The 26,226-nt window shown below is 37.7% G+C and overlaps 1 long non-coding RNA gene across 4 annotated transcripts in view; it reads left to right on the forward strand.

Moving 5' to 3' along the window:
• The window catches only part of LOC113898349, a 304,517-nt gene that overhangs the window by 112,866 nt on the left and 165,425 nt on the right, over nucleotides 1-26,226 (forward strand). The window lies entirely within an intron of this gene.

Consider the following 26,226-nt stretch of genomic DNA (forward strand, 5'->3'; position numbering starts at 1 on the left):
AACAAAAAGGAAATAAAACAAAGCAAACCACTTTTGTTTTGATTTTCAGCTGAACAAAACAATAAGCCAACAATGGACACAACCGATGCCTAGAACTTGATAATATCAATCCATCACCCTCTAAAAACTGTTTCCCTTTGGTATAGGAAGCTTTATCTCTGACTCCAAATGAAGTGACGGCAAGATACCAAGTTTAAAATTCTCTAACTGTCAACGGCTGTTTTACTAATTATCCAGATTCCAAGGCAATCATACAACCGTAATCATTCACCTCACGCCTGGAAACATAAGTCTTGTTCTTTTGATGAATATTTATAAGACAGTGTAAAGCAGTCTACTTTCTTTTCCCTTCAGGCAAGACAATTTGGAGTTCATCAATATGTATTACCAAGGACTTTTATAAAAGGCACTTCAAAGAAAATTCATCAGGCATTCCTTTTGTCTTGATTTCTGTTAGACTGATACTTCCTTTTGACAAGTATCAATAAATTATCCTCTGATGGCTGGAAACTTGATGTCTTATTCAGAAACTTCCTCACACAGCAAAATCTGGGCTTTGAGTTTCAAGTGAAATTATTAAGATCCCACATCTAATTTAAGGACAGACAGAAGATATGCAAATTAAAAACAATAAAACAAACATGTATAAAGTCACCCTACAGCACACAGGATGGAGTTTTACCATAGTTGAGGGTTTTCTTGCTGTACAGAACTTGAAACTATTCTGTTTGCCATGCAAACATATTTAGAATTCCCTCACAAGTTTAAAAAAATGCAAGCCTCAGTTCCTGGATAAATGGAAGAACCGCAAAAATTAAAACCAAATTAATGTAGATATGGAAGTGGAGAATGACAAGCTGTCTCTTTCCATAAGGCTGATGAGTTTTCTTTTTTGAATATTATTGTTAGCTTCACATTTATGTAAGAGGAGGATGAATAAATACAATTGTCTAAAATAAGAATGAAAAAAAAAATCACCGTTTTATTTAATGAGATTTGAAAGGGATATAAAAATCCTTTTATTTGTATCCTATTTTAAAAAGCTTTGTTATTTTGTTTGTTATTCTCATGAAAAATATTTGGAATATGGGACCACAATTGATATCTATTTCTATAAATAAACACAAAATTGCATGTTGACTAAAGCATTCATCTTATATCATGGCTTAACTCACTCTTTACAAAGTTATTGTGGTTGTTATAAAAAAATATTTCCACGTTCTACAAAATTGTTTTGTCATTACCTGAATAAAATAAAGTATAAATCTAATTTAAGCTTAATTCAAAAAGGGAGCAAAGGGGTAGCATTTGAGTTTGAATACGTACTTTGCAAATCAACTATAACACTGATCAAACAATCATTCTATAGGACTTCATATATGTCATGTTTCTGAAAATATAATCCACAATGAATAAGTCATTTAGAATGTAGAGTTTATAAAAATAAAGGGAAGAAAGAAAGAAAATATTACAAGCGGAATATTTGTGGCAAACAAACTACTATAGTATCTGAGTCCCTAAGAGCTGGGATATGTTCAGTGGCTTAATAAACATCATTGGCTACAAGAATGTTATTTTCAAATAGTTTATTTTTAATATTATTTTGTAAGAATGATGATGATGTCAGTATGATATACATTTTCCAGCTCTGTACTCCAAATACAGCCTAGAAATGTTGCTATGTTCTTGACATAATGGCTATTAATTCCTGTGTGTAAAAGAAAAATAAAAGAAACAGATCAATTATTTCTGACAATACTCCTTGTGTCCTCCACGCACTCATTTTAAAATAAAATCTGCCTAAAGTGCTATATGAATTGTCTATTTTTATGTACAAATTACTACAAAATGTAATGGCCTAAACAAATAAACATTTATTTTCTTATTATATCCATGATTTTAAAAACAGGAGCAGTTTAACTGGATGGTTCTGTTTTAGGATCTCTCATAACATTGCAGTGAAGGTGTTGGCTGGGATTGCAATCATTTAAATGTTTGACCAACACTGGAAAATCTGCTTCCAAGCTCCCTCACAAGGACTTGTCAGGTGATCTCCATTCCTTACAGAAGGAGGAGATCTCAGTTTCCTACCACATGGTCCTCTCTATAGATCTCTTTGAGTGTCTTCATGGCAACTGGCTTTTCCTGAAGTGAGTGATCCAAGAGAGAGAAGGAAAAAACCACAATGCCTTTTACATTCTATTCTTACAAGTCACCCATTGTTACTTTCACCAGATTCTATTCATGAGAACTCAACAACCCAAAGTCCAATGTACCTGTGAAAGGAGGTGAATTAGGCTCCAATTTTGGAAGGGATTGTTACTGAAGATTTATGAACTCATTAGAAAAGCCCCTGATGCTGGGAAAGACTGCAGGAGGAGAAGGGGATGACGGAGGACAAAATGGTTGGATGGTATCACCGATTCAATGGACATAAGTTTGAGCAAACGCCAGAAGATGATGAAGGACAAGGAAGCCTGGTGTGCTGCAGTCCAAATAGTTGGACACGACTGAGTGATTGAACAACAACCAACATTACCAAAGATTTATGAACACAATTTAAAACTTGTAAATCTCACAATTGTGGGTTATGATAGTGCTCACATATCATGAAAATATGTAAAAAATTCAAATTTCACCCACTAGAGAGATCTGGATTAATTCCCTCAAATTAGTCAGAACAGTATTTAAAGAATGCAAAAGGGCAATGAAATACAACGTGCAGTTTATATGTGATGTCTATACCATATGAGACACTTTATTTGCTCATTCATTTATTCATATCTTAATTTTTTAAATATATGTATAAGGAAAATTATAGAAGTGCTCCTATGCTTTTTTTTTTTTTTTTGTCTGGAGAGAAAAATAAATGTAAATGCCCTTTACCCATCTCAGAGGAGATAATAAGGACTCATGCAAATATCGGGAAAGGGAGTGGCGTGATATACTATTTCAGAAAATCTTGGCTGGTGTCATACATACAAAATACTGAAGGAAAACTAAAGATGGAAGACCAATTAAGAATCAGTGAAATAATCTAGACAATAGACAAGTATTAAAATTTATGATAGTGGTCATGAGAAAGATAAAAAAGAAATGGATTTAGAAATATGTGAAAAAAGAGCAATTATCCATGAAATTAAAAGACGCTTACTCCTTGGAAGGAAAGTTATGACCAACCTAGATAGCATATTCAAAAGCAGAGACATTACTTTGCCAACAAAGGTTCGTCTAGTCAGGGCTATGGTTTTTCCTGTGGTCATGTATGGATGTGAGAGTTGGACTGTGTAGAAGGCTGAGCACCGAAGAATTGATGCTTTTGAACTGTGGTGTTGGAGAAGACTCTTGAGAGTCCCTTGGACTGCAAGGAGATCCAACCAGTCCATTCTGAAGGAGATCAGCCCTGGGATATCTTTGGAAGGAATGATGCTAAAGCTGAAACTCCATTACTTTGGCCACCTCATGCGAACAGTTGACTCATTGGAAAAGACTCTGAAACTCCAGTACTTTGGCCACCTCATGCAAAGAGTTGACTCATTGGAAAAGACTCTGATGCTGGGAGGATTGGGGGCAGGAGGAGAAGGGGATGACACAGGATGAGATGGCTGGATGGCATCACTGACTCCATGGATGTGAGTCTGAGTGAACTCCGGGAGTTGGTGATGGACAGGGAGGCCTTGCGTGCCTCGATTCATGGGGTTGCAAAGAGTCGGACACAACTGAGCGACAGATCTGATCTGATCCTTAAGGAAGATTTGCATGCACTATATTTTTTTTTCCCCATTGGTCTTTGATAAGAATTTATATATCCATTTCACAACTAAAGCACATTCTTTTGCAGTAATGAAGGGAAACCAGCCTTAATTCCAGATCCACACTTGAGTATTCAGTTGACTCATGGCTTCTGGTGGAAAATGCACAACCATACCAATGTTCACACAGGCAGATGGAGCATGAAAGAATAAGAGAAAGTGAGAAACCATTATAACTAAGGCATTCTTATTCTTTCTCATGTTCAGTTCAGTTTAGTCCCTCAGTTATGTTCAACTTTTTGCGACCCCATGAATTGCAGCATGACAGGCCTCCCTATCCATTACCAAATCCCAGAGTTCACCCAAACTCATGTGCATCGATCGGTGATGCCATCCAGCCATCTCATCCTCTGTCCTCCCCTTCTCCTCCTGCCCCCAATCACTCCCAGCATCAGGGTCTTTTCCAATTAGTCAACTCTTTGCATAAGGTGGTCAAAGAGTTGGAGTTTCAGCCTCAGCAACAGTCTTTCCAATGAACACCCAGGACTGATCTCCTTTAAGATGGGCTGGTTGGATTTCCTTGCAGTCCAAGGGACTCTCAAGAGTCTTCTACAACACCACACTTCAAAAGCATCAATTCTTTTGGCACTCAGCTTTCTTCACAGTCCAACTCTCACATCCGTACATGACTACTGGAAAAACCATAGCCCTTTTGAATATGCTATCTAGGTTGGTCATAACTTTCCTTCCAAGGAGTAAGCGTCTTTTGATTTCATGGCTACAGTCACCATCTGCAGTGATTTTGGAGCCCCCAAAATATAAAGTCTGACACTGTTTCCACTGTTTCCCCATCTCTCTCCCATGAAGTGATGGGACCAGATGCTATGATCTTCATTTTCTGAATGTTGAGCTTTAAGCCAACTTTTTCACTCTCCTCTTTCACTTTCATCAAGAGGCTCTTTAGTTCCTCTTCACTTTGTGCCATAAGGGTGGTGTCATCTGCATATCTGAGGTTATTGATATTTCTCCGGCAATCTTGATTCCAGCTTGTGCTTCTTCCAGCCCAGCGTTTCTCATGATGTTCTCTGCATACAATTTAAATAAGCAGGGTGACAATATACAGCTTTGACATACTCCTTTTCCTATTTGGAACCAGTCTGTTGTTCCATGTCCAGTTCTAACTGTTGTTTCCTGACCTGCATACAGGTTTCTCAAGAGGCAGATCAGGTGGTCTGGTATTCCCATCTCTTTCAGAATTCTCCACAGTTTATTGTGATCCACACAGTCAAAGGCTTTGGCATAGTCAATAAAGCAGAAATAGATGTTTTCCTGGAACTCTCTTGCTTTTTCAATGATCTAGAGGATGTTGGCAATTTGATCTCTGGCTCCTCTGCCTTTTCTAAAACCAGCTTGAACATCTGGAATTTCACAGTTCATGTATTGCTGAAGCCTGGCTTGGAGAATTTTGAGCAGTTACATGGTTAAATTAAATGTAATCTGACAGTTAGCTTCTCTGAAGAGTAAGTGATACAAAAACATTAATCAAAGTTTGTTTGGTGGTGTTTTTGTATAAGTAACTACATATTTATTTTCCAACAAATTCCCTGATGCATTTTGGAATAAATCGAATAAGATGGAAACATGTTATAAAATAATATAGAGGAGATGGAGAATCTTGACACACAGATTTCTATTTTGATTTCACCAGTACCTAGATTTGTGATCTTGGGCATGTTCCTTAAAGTTTCTAAAACTTATTTCTTTAATTATCATAATTGAAATTTATTCAAAGGTTAAGTAAGAGGATTCAATAAAATAATTTATGTAAATACAAAATACAAAGGCCAGCACCTGACACTTGGTAAACTCTAATAAATATTTTTGACTAACTTTATTTTATAGATAATATTATTAGAACTGCTTTGATAATATGGAGCTAGCTGAGTTGAACTGGAGAAGAGAGTTGACAGTCTTGGTTAGGTCACAGCAAAAATCCTCTTTGAATTGTCTTTGGGATTCACATCATTCATTTATTGAGATTGGAATGGAGCCATGTTAGCAAAAGTGTATTGATGTCCTGGAGTCTTCACAAAGTCCTAAGAGAAAAAACACTAATGACTTCAATACAGCCCTCCTGAGGGCAGAAGAGGCAGGGGACAGAGACAGATAATTTTGCCAGTGGGAGATTATTTTGCTCTTAGTCAGGAATCTGAACCCCTTGAGGGTCTTAATGATTTCCACAGAGAGGATTTCAGAAGGCCTTAAACCCAGTGAGGACTTTGGATACTATCTCATGGATACTGAAATCTCCATTGAAATAGTTTAAGCAGGGAGTCATAAGGGCAACAGTGGCTGATGCTATGTGACTAATGCATTGGCTGCATATGGGTGACCTCAAAGTGAGGAAAACTGCAAGTTCAGTGAATTGCCATTAACAGGAGACAAAGAATGAACAAAAAGGAGCAGTCATCTGTATTTTGAGACTGCATTTCTGGAAGAAAGTTAATATAATTAACAGAAATAGATAAGTTCAGATGAGGAGTTGCCTTATTGAAACATTAATTTTTTTTTTTTAGGAAAAATGGTAGATAATCAACCTTCAAAGTAGCCTTGAGTTTGTCAGAAATTATCTTAGTAATTCATTTCAAAGCAAAACTTTTACTAAGAAATTGTTCTTCATGGAGATCTATTTTTTTCATAAAATGTATCACATATATTCCCTATTAAATAACAGATCACATTCTAAAATCTTCAAGTATTATCATTCTTCTTCCTTTTGTAGCCAAAGATGCTTTTAGTTTTGAGTCATCTATATTACTTTTAATTTTTTAAATATCGTGTTGACAGCTGATTCTCAAGCACATAATACATTAGGTCAGATTGTTAAACATGATTTTGAAAATAGTTATGCAATATTCCTTTTTGACATGTCAGTAAATTAAAATGATAAATGATTTTTTATAGCATCTGAAAAATAAAACTGCAAAAATATTCACAGGATGTATAAAACTCATTATATGTTTTTAATGAAAAGCATTTCCAATTTTTATGAGTTTTTGCTTGTTAACAAATAATTCTGTTGGCACTTTCTGATATATATTTCTAGAAATCAGTATGCTATAATCATTTAATTATTTTGGATTTTTAAGTTTCAAATTATTCTATTTTTTATATTCCTGATGAATACTAAATTATTGTAATAGAACCTGATACTCCATTAAAATATTATTTTCAACATGATCATCACTGATAGCTATTAAAGAACTCTTCTCACTGAGCAAATTGGACTTAAAACCCACACATTTAATGTGTTTTTCAGAAATTTTACTCCATTCCAAAGATATTCAAGTTGCTCTCCTCAAATGCAAATGTGTAATTCATAATTTTATAACTAACTTGCTTCAAATGTCAAAAAATTCACTATTAGTGTAAAATACCATTAAAATTTGCTTTTTAATTTGCTGTCTAGGTGGGTCATAGCTTTTTTTCCAAGGAGCAAGTGTCTTTTAATTTCATGGCTGCAGTCACCATCTGCAGTGATTTTGTAGCTCCCCAAAATAAAGTCTTTCACTGTTTTGAATATTTCCACATCTATTTGCCATGAATTGATGGGACTGGATGCCATGATCTTAGTTTTCTGAATGTTGAGATTTAAGCCAACGTTTTCACTCTTCTCTTTCACTTTCATCAAGAAACTCCATAGTTCGTCTTCACTTTCTGCCATAAGGGTGGTGTCATCTGCATATCTGAGGTTATTGATACTTCTCCTGGCAATCTTGATTCTATCTTGTGCTTCATCTAGCCTGCCATTTCACATGATATACTCTCTGAATGTAAGTTAAATAAGCAAGGTGACAATATACAGCCTTGATGTAATCCTTTCCCAATTTGGAACCAGCCTGTTGTTCCATGTCCAGTTCTAACTGTTGCTTCTTGACCTGCATAAAGATTTCCCAGGAGACAGGTAAGGTAGTCTGCCATTCCCATTTCTTGAAGAATTTTCCACAGTTTATTGTGATCCACACAGTCAAAGGCTTTGGTGTAGTCAATAAAGCAGAAGTAGATGTTCTTCTGGAACTCTTTTGGTTTTTTGATGATATAGTAAATATTTGGGAAAAGGTAATGGCACCCCACTCCAGTACTGTTGCCCGGAAAATCCCATGGATGGAGGGGCCTGGTAGGCTGCAGTCCATGGGGTCGCTAAGAGTCAGACATGACTGAAGCGACTTAGCAGCAGCAGCAGCACTAAATGTTTGCAATTTGATCTCTTGTTCCTCTGCCTTTTCTAAATCTAGCTTGAACATCTGGATGTTCATGGTTCATGTACTGTTGAAGCCTGGCTTGGAGAATTTTGAACATTTCTTAAAAGATGTTTGCTCCTTGGAAAAAAAGCTATGACCAACCTAGATAGCAAAAAAATAAAAAAGCAGAGACATCACTTTGCCAACAAAAGTCCACCTAGTCAGAGCTATGGTTTTTCCAATAGTCATTTATCAAGTCAGACACGACTGAGTGATTTCACTTTCATGCATTGGAGAAGGAAATGGCAACCCACTTCAGTGTTCTTGCCTGGAGAATCCCAGAGATGGCAGAGCCTGGTGGGCTGCCGTCTATGGGGTGCCACAGAGTCGGACACAACTGAAGCTACTTAGCAATAGCAGCAGCAGCATATATGGATGTGAGAGTTGGACTATAAAGAAAGCTTAGCACTGAAGAACTGATGCTTTTGAAGTGTGGTGTTGGAGAAGACTCTTGAGAGTCCCTCGGTCTGCGAGGAGATCCAACCTGTCCATCCTAATGGAAATAAGTCCTAAGTGCTCATTGTAAGGACTGATGTTGAAGCTGAAACTCCAGTACTTTGACCACCTGATGCAAAAACTGACTCATTTGAAAAGACCCTGATGCTTGAAAAGATTGAAGGCAGGGGCAGAAGGGGATGACAGAGGATAAGATGGCTGGATGGCATCAGCAACTCAATGGACATGAGTTTAAGTAAGATCCAGGAGTTGGTGATGGATAGGGAAGACTGGCGTGCTGCAGTTCATGAGGTTGCAAAAAGTCAAACACAACTAAGCAAATGAACTGAACTGAACCATTAAAATATAAAATTTACAAAAATTTTCTGTTAGTGAAAATAGATATAAATTTAACATTTGATAATAAGTCATTTGCCATTTAGAAAAATTTAACTAGTCTCACCTCAGTATCTTGAGGGAGACTGGTTTCAGGACTTCTATGGATACCAAATTCATGAATGCTCAGGTCCTTTATATAAAATGGTGTAGTATTTGCATGTAACTTCCTGTATACTTTAAATCATGTCTAGATTACCTAAATACCTAAAAAAATGTAAATGCTATGTAAATAGTTGCAAATGCTATGGAAATTATTGTTGGTGCACAAATAAAATTCAAATTTTGCTGTTTGGAACTCCCTGGAATTTATTTCCAAATAGTTTTCATCCACAATTAGTTTAATCTGTGGATTTGGAATCCTTGGATATGGAATGCCAGCTGTATAGTAGATCTGTTACTACAGTTTGGAAAATAAGGTCATCTATGACCCTCTGGAGAAGGCAATGGCAACCCACTCCAGTACTCTTGCCTGGAAAATCCCATGGATGGAGGAGTGTGGTAGGCTACAGTCCATGGAGTTGCAAAGAGTCAGACATGACTGAGCGACTTCACTTTCACTTTCATGACCCTCCACGAAGCTTCCCTCGTGGCTCAGTGGTGAAGAATTCATCTGTCAAGCAGGAATTGTGGATTTGATCCCTGTGTTGGGAAGATCCCGTGGTGAAGGAAGGCAACCCACTCCAATAGTCTTACCTGGGAAATTCCATGGACAGACTAAGCAGGTGGGCTACAGTCTTTGGGGCCACAAAGAATCAGACACAGTTTAGCAACTGAACAGCAACAAAAACAATGACTCTCCACAGAATGCTATAGCTCTGAAAATATTAGCACTGCACATAAAAAGAAAAATCAGTATACACACTTTAGGCCTTCATCACAAGCCCAGAAATGATCATACACATTACATAGAAATTTCCTCAAGCCCCTTTGTAATCTCTCGCCCTTCCCCGTTAATGTGTTTTATCTTTTCCCCACCGATATACTGATGTAACTTCTGGTACTACTAAAAGATTAGTTTTCATTTTCTAGAATTATATATAATTGGAATCACACAGTATTATTATTTGTCTATCTAATATAATTCAGTTCGGAGAAGGCAATGGCACCCCACTCCAGTACTCTTGCCTGGAAAATCCCATGGATGGAGGAGCCTGGTGGGCTGCAGTCCATGGGGTCACTAAGAGTCGGACACGACTGAGCGACTTCACTTTCACTTTTCACTTTCATGCATTGGAGAAGGAAATGGCAACCCACTCCAGTGTTCTTGCCTGGAGAATCCCAGGGATGGGGGAGCCTGGTGGGCTGCCGTCTATGGGGTCGCACAGAGTTGCAGCAGCATATAGTTCAGTATGATGATGTGATTGTGTATATTGATTTCACCTTCAATCTTACTGTTGAGTATTCTTCTAAATGTATATAACAGTTGTTTTTTTTATATATATACTTACCTGTTTATGAGTATTTTTTCCAGTTTTGGATTATTACAAATATAGATGTTGCATACATTTTTGTAGGAGTTTTTGTACAAATAAATGCTTTTTATTTTTCTTGGGTATTAATACCTAGGAGTGAAATATCTGAATTATGTAGTAAACATATGTTTAACATTTAAAAAGACAATCTATAGCAAGTGATATCTCATTTTGATTGTAAACTGGTCACTCCAATGATTTTGTTTTTCTCAATAAGAATTTGTATAGATTTTTTACTATTCCTTCCTTCTATGAATGGTAGTTGTTGTTTTTCAGTTGCTCAGTTGTGTCTGACTCATTGCAACCCCATAAACTGCCACACACCAGGCTTTCATCTCCTTCACTATATCCCAGAGTTTGCTCAAACTCATGTCCATTGACTGGATGATGCCATCCAACCATTTCATCCTCTGACACCCCTTTCTCCTCCTGCCCTCAATCCTCAGCATCAGGGTCTTTTGCATTTAGTCAACTCTTTGCATCAAATGGCTAAAGTGTTGGAGTTTCAACTTCAGCATCAGTCTTTCCAATGAATATTCAGGGTTGACTTCCTTTAGGATTGACAGGTTTGATCTCATTGCAGTCCAAGGAACTCTCAAGAGTCTCCTTCAGCTCCACAATTTGAAAGCATCAATTCTTCGGCCCTTAACCTTCTTTATGGTCCAAATCTCACATCCATACATGATTTCTGGGAAAACCATAGCTGTGACTAGATGGCCCTTTGTCAGCAAAGTGATGTCTCTGCTTTTCACAGGTTGTCTAGGTTTGTCATAACTTTCCTTCCAAGAGCAAGCATCTTAATTTTATAGCTGCAGTCCACAGCTATCCACAGTAATTTTTGAGCCCAAGAAAACAAAATCTGTCACTGTTTCTACCTTTCCCCCTTCTATTTGCCATGAAGCGATGGGACTAGATGTCATGATCTTAGTTTTTGAATGTTGAGCTTTTGGTAGAATATACCAATACAGCCATAAAAGCCTCAAGTTGTCCCTGTGGAAGGCTTTTAACCTTAAATTCAATGTCTTTAATGGATGAAAGGGATATTCAGATCATGTTTTTGTTGAGAAAGTTTTGTTACTCATATCTTTCAAGAAATTTGTCCATCTCACTTACATTGTTTGAATTATTAGCAAAGTGTTGCTTGTAAAGTTTCTTTATTTTCAGGAAGCAACAGTTAGAACTGGACATGGAACAACAGACTGGTTCCAAATAGGAAAAGGAGTTCATCAAGGCTGTATATTGTCACCCTGCTTATTTAACTTCTACGCAGAGTACATCATGAGAAACGCTGGACTGGAAGAAACACAAGCTGGAATCAAGATTGCCAGGAGAAATCTCAATAACCTCAGATATGCAGATGACACCACCCTTATGGCAGAAAGTGAAGAGCAACTCAAAAGCCTCTTGATGAAAGTGAAAGTGGATAGTGAAAAAGTCGGCTTAAAGCTCAACATTCAGAAAACAAAGATCATGCATCTGGTCCCACCACTTCATGGGAAATAGATGGGGAAACAGTGGAAACAGTGTCAGACTTTATTTTTGGGGGCTCCAAAATCACTACAGATGGTGACTGCAGCCATGAAATTAAAAGACGCTTACTCCTTGGAAGGAAAGTTATGACCAACCTAGATAGCATATTGAAAAGCAGAGACATTACTTTGCCAACAAAGGTTCGTCTAGTCAAGGCTATGGTTTTTCCTGTGGTCATGTATGGATGTGAGAGTTGGACTGTGAAGAAGGCTGAGCGCTGAAGGATTGATGCTTTTGAACTGTGGTGTTGGAGAAGACTCTTGAGAGTCCCTTGGACTGCAAGGAGGTCCAACCAGTCCATTCTGAAGGAGATCAGCCCTGGGATTTCTTTGGAAGGAATGATGCTAAAGCTGAAATTCCAGTAGTTTGGCCACCTCATGCGAAGAGTTGACTCATGGGAAAAGACTCTGATGCTGGGAGGGATTGGGGGCAGGAGGAGAAGGGGACGACAGAGGATGAGATGGCTGGATGGCATCACTGACCCAATGGACGTGAGTCTGAGTGAATTCTGGGAGTTGGTGATGGACAGGGAGGCCTGGAGTGCTGCGATTCATGGGGTCGCAAAGAGTCGGACATGACTGAGCGACTGATTTGATCTGATCTTATCTGATTATCCCTTTAAAACCTGTTGATTCTATCATGATAGCATCTCTCTTGTTTCTTTGACAGTCTGGTTCTTCATTTTTTTTCCCCGATCAGTCTGGATAGATGTTATCAATTTTATAAACTTCCTCAAGATGTACATTTTAGGTTAATTGATTTTTACTTTGTTTCTGTTTTCTACTTTCTGATTTTCACTATGATCTTTATTATTTCATTTCATTTATGTTGGATTTAATTTGCTCTTTTTAAAATCACCTTACCTCTTAAAGTGGAAGTGCATGTTTCATATTTGAAACTTTCATATTGTCTAATATAGTCATTTAGTACTACAAAATTCTCCCTTGGTAATGCTTTTGTGGCATCCAGCAAATTTTGTTATGCTGTGACTTTACTTTCATTCAGTTCAAAGTATTTTGGACCTTAGTTTTGATTTAGTTTTTGATCCCCAGGTTATTTACAAGTATTTTCTTTATCTTCCAAATATTTGGAATTTCCAGATTTGGAGTTTCCAGATCTGTATTAGCATCTAATTTATGTTAGAGTTCCATTATGTTACGTTATGTTATGTTAAATAATACTCTGTATTATTTAAATCCTATGGATTTATCGTGAAGGAAATACAACCCACTCTAGTGTTCTTACCTGGAAAATCCTATGGACAGAGAAGCCTGTCTGGTTACAGTCCATAGGGGTGCAAAGAGTAAGACAAGACTGAGAGACTGAGTGCACATGCATAGATTTATTGAGACTAGTTTTATAGTTGATCTTGGTAAATGTTTCCTGCACAATTGAACACAATATCCAGTCTGTTGTTTTTGGACAGATTGTTCTAAACTTGTCAATCAGGTCGATTTCATTGATAGCATTGTTCAGGTCTTTTGTATTCTCCCTGATTTCTTTTTACTTAAGTTACAGTTTATTGAGAGGAGACTATTGAAATCTCTCACTTTAATAATGGAATTACTTTGTTCTCCTTGCAGTTCTGTCAACTTTCCTTTCACATTTTTTGAAACTCTATTAGATGCATAAACATTTAGGATTATTCCACCTTCTTGATAAACTGACCCTTTAATAATTATGGAATGACATTCTATATCTCAAGTAATATTTTCTCTGTAATCCACATTGGCTGACATTTATATAGCCTCTTCAAGCTTTCTTTGGATTAAAATTAGCATAGTATAAATTTTATTCCTTTTAAGTTAAATATGTCTTTATATTTAAAGTGAATTTCTCATAAGCAACATACAGTTGGATGTTTCTTCCAAATCCAACTAAGAAAATTTTCCTTGAACTGGAATATTTTGACCATTTCATGTGATTGTTGATACTCTTAGGAGATTTATTGTGAGAAACTGGTTCACATGATTATGGAGGTTGAGAAGCGGCACAATCTGCTATCTGTGAACTGAATTATAGTGGTATAATTCAGTCCAAGTCCAAAAACCTGAGAACCATATGAAGCAATGGTGCAAATATCAGCATGAGGTCAAGAGAAGATGACACGAGCTATCTCAGCTCAAACAGTGAGGCTAGAAAAAAAAGCAAAAATGTTTTTTCTCCAACTTTTGTTCAATTAAAGCATTAATTGGTTTGCTGTCCACTCACAGTAGGGAGGACAATCTCTTTTTACTGAACTCACTGATTGAAATGCTAATCTCATCCATAAACACCTTCTCAGACACACCAAGAAATAATGTTTAATTTGGGCACTCCATGACCAGTGATTTTGTTTGTTTTTTAGTCAGTAAGTCATGTCTAACTCTTTTGTGACCCCAAGGACTATAGCCCATCAGACTCCTCTGTCCATGGGATTTCCCAGGCAAGAATACTAGAGTGGGTTGCCATTTCTCCAGGGGATCCAGGGGATCTTCCCAACCCAGGGATCAACCCCATGTCTCCTGCATTGACAGGTGGCTTCTTTACCACTGAGCCAGGGCTGCTCTTATGTGAAGTGACATGTTAAACATCTCATACAGGGTCTCCTTTTTCTAAAAAATATCAACTATTCATACAGTGTAATCAGCCAAAAGCATATAATGAACGCACATAAACACAACACACAGCACACAGGCACACAGCGTGCACACACACACATAGTTCTTTTTTTATGGAAAACTGTAACAAATTGTTAGTTTTAAAGATGGCCTCAAATTATTTGACTCTTCTCACGCTAAGACATTAAGTGAGGTCAGATTCCCTGAACACTGAATAGAGCCTGGCCTTAGAAAATTACTTGCATACTGTAGAAAGAATGATGCATGATTTTCCAAGGCTATGTCAGAAGAAGCCATGAAAATTCTGCCTCATTTGTTGGAATGCTCTCTCTTGGAGCCCTGAGATCCCACGTAAGACACATGACTCCCCTGAGACTGCCATGCTTTGAGAAACATAAAGACGCATAGCAACATTTCATATAGACACTCCAGCCAGTATTCCAGCTGAGCTCATTCTTTGAGTCATATGAAGCCAGACATTGCAAATAAGAATAAGTCTCCAGATCTTTCTAGCTGCTAGCTTTTTCAGTTTCCATAATTCTTTAGGTCTTCCCAGGCAGAGTCTTAGATAGGGAGCAGCAACAAGCAAGCTCCACTGTGCTTACACCCAAATTTATGACTTAAGAAATCAATAAACATAAGGCAATCCTTGTTTTATGCCACTGAGTTTGAGACTCTTTTAAATAAAATGTAACCAACAGAACAACTCAAATATATTCAAATAATGCACTGAGACATACCCATTCTTAATAAAAATTTATATTATAATGTCTATTGATATAGGCTGATATCATAATGCCTAAATAATATATATCAAGGATTAAATGTCATAGTCTATTTATTCACTTTTTTGATAGTCTGACTCACCTGATATTTCCAAAATTCTTCCAATCATAAGAGTCACCATGGGTATAGTAAAATATATAGTTTTTACAGGCTCTTCTTTCGAAGTTTCCAGTATACTAGGTCTGAGGTAAAAATCCAGAGAGCTGCATTTTTAGCAAGTATTTGAGGCATATTTGGGAACACTAGCTGAATACAAGGTTAAATTTAACCATCAGAAGCAGAAGTTATAAATCAATAGACCATTAAAAGTTCCTGACACCTACATTTGTAATCAAAATTTTGTATAAACATTATATATTTTCTTAAGAAATTGTGTAATATTTATTAGATTCCAAAGGCATTTCTGACCCCCAGATGAACAACCACAAAAGAAGTCAGTCTGAAGGAATCTTCAGAAGACCACACATTAACGTTTTTTCTTATATAAACTTTAAAAAAACATTGATCAATGATCACCTCAAAGCTAATATTCCTGACAAGTAACTTGAGTTCTATTATTTTTCCTTGCTGGTAGACTGGTAAAGTACAAAGCCATTCTCTTTAATATTTAAATAATCAAGATGTGAAACTAGACTAACATTTTAAAAATAAATCTCAGTTGTCCCAAGAAAGATAAATAAACAGAAATTTATTCCACCTCCTAATCATGATGAACCCAAGGTGTCTTATCCAGTGAACTAAGATTTTCCTCTGAAGAGATGAATTTTTTCAACTCTAACACATAGAGGAAGGAATGATCACAGGTCCCTAATACTGCATCATAGATCGTAACCACACGCTCATTTCAGGCTGTAAAAAATTTCGAGCTGTGGTAACAAAATGTCTTCCTTGGCGATTGTTTCAGATTTATAGAATCACAAAACACTCACTCTTCCTGACATGAGAACCCTCTCCATCTAGTTACCTGAGACAGAATTTTTCACAGATCCTAGTAAGTGATAGTTATCTATGGAATTTAAAATTTGACTTCTCATGCACTGTTCAATCACATTTGCATAGTTATCTATCACTAAATACAAAATACTTCAAAACACAGTGGCTGAAAATAACAATAAGCACATATTATGTTACATGTTACTGGGTCAGGAATCCTACAGTAGCTTAGCTTTGTGGTTCTGGCTCAGTGTCTCTGATAAGGCTACAGTCAAGATGTTGGTCAGAATGGTAACCATCTGAAGCTCTGGCTATGGCTGGGAAAAACCGTCTTATGCATGAAGTCTTTTTGACCCCTACTCAGCTATGTAAAGAATAGGTCTGGGTCATGGAGTGCTTCTTTACCAAAATATAAAGGGCTCACACAGCTGGTAACAAGCTTACCACTTTACGTGGGAATCTCTTTCCTTGTTGGACACTCCATGCGTTCTCTTTTGTTTCTGCTTAAAGCTTGTGCCTCATGTGGCATCTGGCCAACTCCACAGTTATGTTTCTCTTCCTCAGGGAAGGGACAGGGTTCTTCCACTGTGGCACAAAGTTAATCTTGTTCTGTCTTTTCTATATATAAATGAAACTCTGTTCTATTCATTACTTGATTGAGTCGTGTTTCCCCTGGTGATTCCAATACCAAAATGCAATGGGCAGAAGTGTTTATGGCCCTCTCATAGGATTGGTAACTGATACATGGTGCTTTACTTGACAGCTAGTGTTGAAGAATCCAATCCTATGGATTCTTGGTTGGAAATCCAGTCCTTATCTTGGTGAAAGTGTTAGTCACTCAGTCATGTCCAACTCTGCAATCCCCATGAAATGTAGCCTTCCAGGCTCCTCTGTCCATGGGATTTTCCAGGCAAGAATACTGAAGTGGGCAGCCATTCTCTTCTCCAGGGGATCTTCCCAACCCAGGGATTGAACCTGGGTCTCCTGCATTGCAGGCAGATTCTTTACCATCTGAGTCACCAGTGTAGAAAGACTCAGTTCATTTTCAGAGGGCCACCTGAATAATTTCATAGCATGGCAGCTTCTTTCAGAGCAAGTGATCAAAGAGAAATAAAAGATGAGGGCCAAGTGTTTATTGTCTCACATCAGGCATCAGTTTCCTAGAATCCTTTGAACAGTAAGCTCTCTTCACTTTGGTCCTCTTTACTGTCAATTTCCTTCATTGATTTGTAATAATTTGCATTATTTCCACAATACTGTACTGGTTACAAGATCTACTCTATTAAATGTGGGAGGGGATCATGCAAAGGAACACCAAATGAATCCTATAAATGGGAATCACTGGGGCCATCTTTAAGGCTGCTTACATGCAGTCAAAGTGTATATGTGGTTGGACACACTGAAGAAGTTGTCTAAAAGGTAATTGCAAAGTCAGTGTGAATAATCTTTTCAACAAAGTCCATCGGTCAGCTCCTTTATCTGCTCTTCCCTAATGACTTTCCCTCCATTTCAGTTACCTCTTGCTAGGGCCACCTTCTGGATCTTATCATTATTAGAAATGTTTTAACTGTGAATGTTGAAGTTTCAGGTATCCCATTTCCTGAAACTCCTATTCTGGTTGCTAATTACCTTATTATTTTCTACAGATGTTTGTCATTCAAAAATTTCCTGATAATCTTTACATTTTCATCATCAGCTCATTTTCACATTCTCCAAAACAACTATTTCAAATCTTCTGGGAGAGTTTCAAATTTCGGAGACCACCTGATTCCTTCCACTTTCAGCAGTTCATCTTGCTTACTACTCAGCAAAGAAAGCAGACATACTAGATGGGGTGTTCTTAACATCCTTAAAGAACTAACGAACTTAAAGAACTGGGTCCTTTATGTTTCTTTCTTTCATTTTCCTTCTTTTATAATAGAGAGAAATCTTTCCCCGCTTCCTGGCCCCTGTTTCTATCTGGACCCTTCTGCCTTTGAATGTATTTTACTCTATTGAATTTTCTCTTTCTACCATATATTATCAGATTTTTCTTCTTATCTGTTTTTTTCCCTATATAAATGTGATTCAGTACTTCCATAATTAAAAAAAAAAAAACAGGAAGGGATGATTTGAACTCTGTTAAAGTATTAGAAAAAAAATTAGCCATAGAGTAAAAATGATGGAGTTATAAATAGAAGGACTCTGGTGGTTTAATTACATGAAACTCAAACCTGCCTCATTTACCCCCAAGCTTCATAGTTCTCTTTACTGACAGGCCCCTTGAAAGACTTGTACAGACTCTCATCCTCCACTTTTTCTCATTATATCCACTTTAACATATTTAATCTGGCATATAGATCCTTATCACTACTTTAAAATGAACCCTGGAAGAACCTTACAAATAGAGAATCAACAAAAGAGCTGGTGGGAAAGAAGTGGGTGGAATTATTATCATGGCCCTTTAGAAAATCTAAACCTGTTTTAATATACTGTTCTGATTTCTTTTAAGTAAAGTTGTACCTACTTCTCTGTGTTCCAGAAGCTTTTCAAGAAGAGAAAGCTTTCTAACAATGAAATAAATCTTTCAATAGGAAACCTGGATAGGAAATGGTACAGCCCTTTTCCCTTGGATTCCAAAATTTAGGGACAGGAAAGTCTGGCTTTCCCCATATAGCTTTGAGCATGGACAAATTAAAAGATTCAGGCAAACACTAATTTCTCAGTAGAAGATAACCTTTAAAATATAAGCAAATATTTGGAGGACCATAGAAGGAAAAAATGTAAAAAATCCTGTTGGCTGACAAGGGGGTTAGGTATTCATTCTTCATATGTGAACTTTTTAGTGAGCATGTACTATGCTGTAAGCACTGTGTTCATTCTAATATGAGATGAAAATTGGAGACATCTTCTCGTGAGCAGTTATTTTTGGTTGTGCCCTGTCATTAAAAACTCTTCATTAGAGAGATAAGAACTCTTTTTCTTGCCCTTCAAGGAGGGTCTGAATACCCATATAGCTTAATATAGCTACTGGTATCAAACTGTATGATATTGGTAAATACCTTTCCATCAAGTTTGTATCCGTATAAAAAGCTTATAAATACCTTACCACATACTCAAACCCTAGAAAGTGAGAATTACATACCTAAAAACTTTATCCTCTGCCTTTCCAAGACACTGTGTAAGGTATGCAAATGCGTCTTGGAAAACTCAGCAGCAATCAGCTTGTGTTGTATCAAGACAGATACTGCCAGTTTCCTTCTATTCTCCCTATGGCTTAAATTTAACTTTTTCTCCCATTGAACTAAATGCCACATCTTCAAAAGAAAAGTATTTGAAGAGTCAAATTGTTGTGGCAGAAGTCTACGGAATCTGCATGAACAATTGCTAAAGCTATAATTTCCTAGGAGAGTTAATCAAGAAGGCATTGTGTAGTGAACAGAGGTGTACTTACGATAAAGCACATCCAGACTTTTCACAATTAGAAGGCTGAATCACAGTGGACTCTTTACTATTGTTTCCTTTTCCTTATTGAAAACCTATAACTAAATAGGGATACAAACAACTTTTGATTACCCATTTTCAAGAGACAAAGTTAGCCTAGATAAATTATACCCACAAATAAATCTAGAGTACAGTATTCTCTGGAGTCCTCTCTCCCAACAAATATTTCTCTAGAAATTTCTCTTGAAAATAAAATTACTTGATATTTACAGTTTCTTAATCTTTATGCTAATACTCTGCTGGAGAGGATAAGTCAAAAAAGGGGGAGAAGGAAAAGCATAGAAATATGGAGAAACATAAAGAAAGATCAAAAAGCATGTTAATTGTCAAAAGTACTGACTAGAATCTTGATGTTAACTATATGATAGTCTTTTATTCATTTATTTATTTACTGAACTCATGCTTCTATTTTTTAATTATTATTATTATTTATTTGGCCATGCAGTGTAGTACGCGGGATCTTAGTTCCCTGAAATGAAGGTGTATCCATTCAGTCATGCCCAACTCTGTGAGAAACCACAGACTGTAGCCTGCCAGGCCATTCTGCCCATGGAATTCTTCAGGCAAGAATACTGGAGTGGGTTGCCATACCCTTCTCCAGGGGATCTTCCCAACCTGGGGATCAAACCCAGGTTTCCCTCATTGCAGGCAGATTCTTTACTGGCTGAGAGAGCTTAATTCCCTGACCAGGGATCAAACGTGCGCCCCCTGCATTGAGAGTGTGAATTCTTAACCACTGCACCTCCAGGGAAGTTGCTATGATAGTCTTTTAATTTGTTCTAATTTAGTCGTATTGCTAACTCTGGTTTTGGCTTCTTATCCAAGCACAGCTCCGACAATAATTTTGACCAGTTAGAAACGTCAACTACATTATTCCCAGATATTGATAATTAACAATTGATAACCAAATTCATTTCCATCCAAGCAAATTCCTTACTCTCAACTAGTAACTTGATTCTTTCTTCCCTGATAAAAAACAGAAACAACTGGAAAATAATTTAATTGCCTTTTCATTAACAAATCCAACCAACAGTCTATCTCAATTTATGTGTTGTTTTCTGTTTTCCACAAATGGGTGAATGATCCCTACAACTAAATCAAACCTTCCACTGTGGCTAAGATCACCTTTCTATTCCACTCAAACACTTTGAACTATGTCATCAAGTTCTCCTCCACAAGAAAATACCCATTATCTTGTAAGTATGCTGTACTATCTCTTGTACTTTAAAAAGATACTCCTTTGACCTCACAACCTTTTCAGACTACATCTCCTGCTTTTTTGTTCTCATTTATAGAAACAAAAATTATCAGAAAGATTTCTGTATCTGCTACCTTTATTTCTTAATTCCTATTCTTTTATATTCTTCTCCATCCAGCATTTTATCCCCAGCAACCTACCAAAGTTCTCTCACTGAATTCTTCTGCTTGAATTATTTTTTTTCATACCTTCTCTTTTTTTGAACTGTAGGCAGCATTTAAAAAAGAAGATGCTCCCTACAACATGAGTTACTGTCTTTACTTGGCCACTGAGTAAATACACTCTCAAGGTTTCCCTCCTACTACAAAGATGATTTTTTTCCCAGTCTCTTTTTGAGGTCTTTCTTATCTTCAAAACTCTAAATATGGATTCTGCAGACCTCAATCTGTACATCTCTCTTCTAACCACATTAATACATTCAGGTCCCCCTTTCTCTCTAGCCCCAACTCTTCCCTTACCTCTACACATAAAATTAGCACTATCTTCTCAATAGTAGATGAATATTTGAATGTTTGTAAGACGTAGACAAATAATCTGGGCTTAAGCAGATATGTCCATTCTCCCTCTTACAACTAACTCTTAACTCAGTGTTTCACATCTAGATTAGCATCTGCAAGTCATCTTGACTTGTCCCATTCTCTCTATATCAGAAAGTGCTTTAAATGTGGCTACCTTCAGAATAGATTCTCTTTTTTTTTTTTTAACTTTTATTTTATTTTTTTTCTAATTTTATTTTATTTTTAAACTTTACATAATTGTATTAGTTTTGCCAAATATCAAAATGAATCCACCACAGGTATACATGTGTTCCCCATCCCGAACCCTCCCCCCTCCTCCCTCCCCATACCATCCCTCTGGGCCTTCCCAGTGCACCAGCCCCAAGCATCCAGCATCGTGCATCGAACCTGGACTGGCAACTCGTTTCCTACATGATATTTTACATGTTTCAATGCCATTCTCCCAAATCTTCCCACCCTCTCCCTCTCCCACAGAGTCCATAAGACTGTTCTATACATCAGTGTCTCTTTTGCTGTCTCGTATACAGGGTTATTGTTACCATCTTCCTAAATTCCATATATATGCGTTAGTATACTGTATTTGTGTTTTTCCTTCTGGCTTACTTCACTCTGTATAATAGGCTCCAGTTTCATCCACCTCATTAGAACTGATTCAAATGTATTCTTTTTAATGGCTGAGTAATACTCCATTGTGTATATGTACCATAGCTTTCTTATCCATTCATCTGCTGATGGACATCTAGGTTGCTTCCATGTCTTGGCTATTATAAACAGTGCTGCGATGAACATTGGGGTACACATGTCTCTTTCCCTTCTGGTTTCCTCAGTGTGTATGCCCAGCAGTGGGATTGCTGGATCATAAGGCAGTTCTATTTCCAGTTTTTTAAGAATCTATTCTGGTGAAAACCCTAAAGATTCCACCAGAATAGATTCTCAATGCAAATGCTGCTCACTTCTTTATTGCAAACATCCTAAGCAATCCCACCATCCACCCGACCTGGACTCCCATATGTGTGCATGCTAAGTTGCTTCAGTCAAGGCCAAATATTTGCAACTCTATGGAGTGTAGCCTACCAGGCTCCTCTGTCCATGAGATTCTCCAGGCAGGAATACCGGAGTGGGTTTCCATGCCCGGAGTCTCCAAGGGATCTTCCTGACACAGGGAATGAACCTGTGTCTCCTAGGCTCCTGTCACTGACCTTCATCTTTCCTATTTCTCTCCCTGTAGACACTTTCCCAGATAAGAATAAGGAAATCCTTTTGAAAATGTAAATTAGGTCTTGGTACATTTCTGCTCAAAACCTTTCCACAACCTCCCATAAACACTAGAATAAACTCTACTTATCTAAATTTCATAGACTGTAAACCCTCCCTTGCCCAAATCTGTGGCTATATTTCTAGAAGTTTCTCCAGCCATGCTCCAAACATATTGGCCTTCTAGAAATTTTTTACTCACTTCAAGCTTATCTCTGTTGTTTCATGTCAGGTTCTAACTGTTGCTTCTAAACCGGCATAGAGATTTCTCAGAAGGAGGTAAACTGCTGTTTCCATCTCTTTAAGAATTTTCCACAGTTTGTTGTGATCTACACAGTCAAAGGCTTTGGCTAGTCAATCAAGAAGAAGTAGACATTTTTCTGGAACTTTCTTGCTTTGTCGATGATCCAAAAAATGTTGGCAATTTGGTCTCTGATTCCTCTGCCTTTCTAAATCCAGCTTAAACATCTGGAAGTTCTCAGTTCATATACTCCTGAAGCTTCGCTTGGAGAATTTTGAGCATTACTTTGCTAGCATTTGAGATGAGTGCAATTGTGCAGTAGTTTGAACATTCTTTGGAATTGCCTTTCTTTGGGGTTGGAATGAAAACTGACCTTTTCCAGGCCTGTGGCCACTGCTGAGTTTTCCAAATTTGATGGCATGTTGAGTGAGCACTTTCACAGCAGCATCTTTTAGGATCTGAAATAGCTGAACTGGAATTCCATCACCTCCACTAGCTTTCTTCATAGTGATGATACCTAAGACCCACCTGACTTTGGACTCCAGGATGTCTGTCTTTAGGTGAGAGATCATACCATCGTGGTTATCTGGGTCGTGAAGATATTTTTGTATAGTTCTTCTGTGTATTCTTGCCACCTTTTCTTAATATCTTCTGCTTCTGTTAGGTCCATACAATTTCTGTCCCCTATTGTGCCCATCTTTGCATGAAATATTTAACATCTTCAGTTTTGTGTATTTGCATTTTCTCTTTTACTCAACCAGTATACTTATTACTCTCTTTCATTACCTTCATTTAAATTACCATTAATCTCTACTCTTATCTATGTCTTTGTCCTCAGTCAAGATCTGTGTATAGAAATTTACATCCATCTATTAGATTACTTATGAATCAGGTCAATTTGGACTTGCACAAGAAACTTAAACTACATATATTCCAAACAACTCATCAGTTCAGTTAGTTCAGACACTCAGTCATGTCTGACTTTTTGCAACCTCATGACTTGCAGCAAGCCAGGCCTCCCTGTCATCACCAACTGCCAGAATTCACTCAAACTCACGTCCATCGAGTCAGTGATGCCATCCAGCCATCTCATCCTCTGTTGTCCACTTCTCCTCTGGCCCCAAATTCCTCCCAGCATCAGAGTCTTTTCCAATGAGTCAACTCTTTGCATGAGGTGGCCAAAGTAATGGAGTTTCAGCTTTAGCATCAGTCTTTCCAGTGAACACCCAGGAATGATCTGCTTTAGGATGGACTGGTTGGATCTCCTTGCAGTCCAAGGCCCTCTCAAGGGTCTTCTCCAACATGACAGTTCAAAAGTATCAATTCTTCAGCACTCAGCTTTCTTCACAGTCCAACTCTCACATCCATACATGACCACAGGAAAAACCATAGCCTTGACTAGAAGGACCTTTGTTGGCAAAGTAATGTCTCTGCTTTTGAATATGCTATCTAGGTTGGTCATAACTTTCCTTCCAAGGAGTAAGCGTCTTTTGATTTCATGGCTGCAGTCACCATCTGCAGTGATTTTGGAGCCAAAAAGAATAAAGTCTGACACCGTTTCCACTGTTTCCACATCTATCTGCCATGAAGTGATGGGACCAGATGCCATGATCTTCATTTTCTGAATGTTGAGTTTTAAGCCAACTTTTTCACTCTCCTCTTTCACTTTCATCAAGAGGCTTTTTAGTTCCTCTTCACTTTCTGCCATAAGGGTGTTGTCATTTGCATATCTGAGGTTATTGATATTTCTCCCAGTAATCTTGATTCCAGCTTGTGCTTCTTCCAGTCCAGCGTTTCTCATGATGTACTCTGCATATAAGTTAAATAAGCGGGGTGACAATATACAGCCTTGATGTACTCCTTTTCCTATTTGGAACCAGTCTGTTGTTCCATGTCCAGTTCTAACTGTTGCTTCCTGACCTGCATATAGGTTTCTCAAGAGGCAGGTCTGGTGGTCTGGTATTCCCATCTCTCAGAATTCTCCACAGTTTATTGTGATCTACACAGTCAAAGGCTTTGGTGTAGTCAATAAAGCAGAAATAGATGTTTTTCTGGAACTCTCTTGCTTTTTCCATGATCCAGTGGATGTTGGCAATTTGATCTCTGGTTCCTTTGCCTTTTTTAAAACCAACTTGAACATCTGGAATTTCACAGTTCATGTATTGCTGAAGCCTGGCTTGGAGAATTTTAAGCATTACTTTACTAGCATGTGAGATGAGTGCAATTGTGTGGTAGTTTGAGCATTCTTTGGCATTGTCTTTCTTTGGGATTGGAAAGAAAACTGACCATTTCCAGTCTTGTGGCCACTGCTGAGTTTTCCAAATTTGCTGTCATGTTGAATGCAGCACTTTCACAGCATCATCTTTCAGAATTTGAAAGAGCTCAACTGGAATTCCATCACCTCCACTAGCTTTGTTCGTAGTGATGCTTTCTAAGGCTTACTTGATTTCACATTCCAGGATTCTGGCTCTAGGTCAGTGATCACACCATCGTGATTATCTTGGTCATGAAGATCTTTTTTGTACAGTTCTTCTGTGTATTCTTGCCATCTCTTCTTGATATCTTCTGCTTCTGTTAGGTCCATATCATTTCTGTCCTTTATTGAGCCCATCCTTGCATGAAATGTTCCCTTGGTATCTCTAATTTTCTTGAAGAGATCTCTAGTCTTTCCTGTTCTGTTGTTTTCCTCTATTTCTTTGCATTGATCGCTGAGGAAGGCTTTCTTATCTCTCCTAGCTATTTTTTGGAAGTCTGCATTCAAATAGGTATATTTTTCCTTTTCTACTTTGCTTTTTGCTTCTCTTCCTTTCACAACTATTTGTAAGACTGCCCCCCCCCCCCACCCGAGACAGCCATTTTGCTTTTTTGCATTTCTTTTCCATGGGGATGATCATCATGGGGATGATCCCTGTCTCCTGTACAATGTCATGAACCTCCATCCATAGTTCATCAGGCACCCTATCTATCAGATCGAGTCCTTAAATCTATTTCTCACCTCCACTGTATAATCATAAGGGATTTGATTTAGGTCATACCTGAATGCTCAAGTGTTTTTCCCTACTTTCTTCAATTTAAATCTGAATTTGACAATAAGGAGTTCATGATCCGAGCCACAGTCAGCTCCCAGTCTTGTTTTTGCTGACTGTATAGAGCTTCTCCATCTTTGCCTGCAACGAATATAATCAATCTGATATCGGTGTTGACCATCTGGTGATGTCCATGTGTAGAGTCTTCTCTTGTTGTTGGAAGAGGGTGTTTTCTATG

The sequence above is a fragment of the Bos indicus x Bos taurus genome, chromosome 9, assembly GCF_003369695.1.
Source record: "Bos indicus x Bos taurus breed Angus x Brahman F1 hybrid chromosome 9, Bos_hybrid_MaternalHap_v2.0, whole genome shotgun sequence".
NCBI lineage: Eukaryota > Metazoa > Chordata > Mammalia > Artiodactyla > Bovidae > Bos > Bos indicus x Bos taurus.